We start from the raw sequence: 2,500 nt of genomic DNA on the forward strand, positions 1-2,500 counted from the left end.
TTGTTGCTGTTGTGTGTGTGTGTGTGTGTGCGTGTTGTTTTTATGCAATGCCTGGAATCCAAACGATATCCCGGATTTTATCGAAAAACATTTTACACAAAATAAAAAAAATCCATGGCCGAATACGAGCACGTCGGTTCACTTCTTTTTCCAGGTACTTTGGTAACCCGAGGAGGTACCGCCGGCATTCTTTACCTTATACTCACAATATTTTTCGTCCGCGATCAATAGCGTTTATCTTTCGACAAAGAGGAATTCTTCAACATTTTTTTTCTCTACTAAAACGTATCCAACTTTTCCTCTTTTTTTCCTGTTTTGCCTCGACAGCAAGATCTGTAACGACCTCTAATCCCTCAGTGAAGAGAAACCTACTACCAGTTACCAATTACATCTACTCTGGTATTTTAACCCCTATATTAATAAATACCAGAAGAAAATCCCGAAGTCGTGCCACCCTAAACGCATTCCCCAATTTCGTCTTCACAAACTTCAAAACTTCGATTTTCAGGCACAAAGAAAATTTCCCTCCCGCCATCCCCCTCCCATCCCCCATCCCCCATCCCCCAACGCTGTCAAACAATTTACAAGTTTCCACGGCGAGATGTGACGTATCGGCGAAACCCTTATCAACCTAAACCCCGAGAACTGCCGGAGGCGAGGAACTCTTGCCTCGCACAGGAGGTCTGCAGGAACGCGAGGGTAAATTTCGGTATTTACAAATCTTACAAGAGTTAAGGAGAAATCCCTGTCTTATACTAGGATCAGAGTATATGAAATATTTCACTCCTAATATCTCTTATACCCTCATATGATAAGTAGTCTTGCAACTAATGTAACACACACATACATATATACATATATGTATATTTATATATATATATATATATATATATATTTATATATATACATATATATGTATATTCATATATATACACATTTATATATATATTTATATATTTATTTATATATATATTAATATATTTATATATATATATATTTATATATATATATATATATATATATATATACACATTTATATATATATATATGTATATATACACATTTATATATATATATATGTAAATATACACATTTATATATATTTATATTTATATATATACACATTTATATATATATATATATATATACATTTATATATATATATATATATATATATATATATATATATATATATATATATATATATATATATATGTATATATATATATATATATATATATATATATATATATTACTGAGTGCGTGTGATATATATATATATATATATATATATATATATATATATATATATATATATATATATATATATATATACATATACATACATACATATGTATATATATATATACATATATATACAAACATACATATGTATATATATAAAGTATACATATATATATGTATATATACATATATGTATCTGTATATATATACATATATATATATGTATATATACATATATGTATCTATATATATATATATATATATATATATATATATATATATATATATAAGAATATATATAGACATATAAGCATATATGAATATCCATTAATATAGATAGATAAATGTATATTTACTTACCTCTCTCTCTCTCTCTCTCTCTCTCTCTCTCTCTCTCTATATATATATATATATATATATATATATATATATATATATGTATATATATATATATTATATATATATGTGTGTGTGTGCGTGTGTGTGTGTAAATACGGTATAATATTGATATACATATATATATATATATATATATATATATATATATATATTATATATATTATATATATATTTTTTTTCACATATATATTTATATGCAGATATATATGTACAAATACACACAGACATACAGTACATATATGTGTGTGTTCATTAAGGATAACGCTACCCAGACATTTTTGCCGTTGCTAAATTAGTTACTAAAAACTGCACGGCTTTCATCAATGGTATATATAGAATAAACAATTCCTTTTACTTTCGTCTCTCCAAAAATGAAATCCCTGTCAGGCACAGTCATTCGAAATCCAGAGGTCAGTGAATTCTTTAAGTCTTGTTCAAAAATTCTTGCAGCGAAACAGGAACTTTTCTTTTCTTAGCAACTTTTCGGGTTTGTTTAAAGGCGGTTAAGAAATGTTTATATTTTTTTTTCTGTTTTCTCTTTATATATTTATTCTCTATAAAATGAGATACATTTGGTATCCGCATTGGCTGTGAGGTTCGAAATGGCTATTGGCAATGAAAATTGGTCACTAATTAAATGACCGTTTTTTCCCAAGTTGCGTTATTGATATCAGTTGAACCCTGTAATTACCCTTTGAGGGCTAATTCGGCCATCATTTATATTTCAGAATATGTACAGAATGCATGAATGAGAATTAAAATCTCCACAGCAAAAGAGACGTACCCGACCCGTTTCGATTCCATCTCCATCAGAAATACATGTATTCTTGATGATTCGGAAAACATCAAATACATC

This window comes from Penaeus vannamei, chromosome 14, assembly GCF_042767895.1.
Source record: "Penaeus vannamei isolate JL-2024 chromosome 14, ASM4276789v1, whole genome shotgun sequence".
Taxonomy (NCBI): domain Eukaryota; kingdom Metazoa; phylum Arthropoda; class Malacostraca; order Decapoda; family Penaeidae; genus Penaeus; species Penaeus vannamei.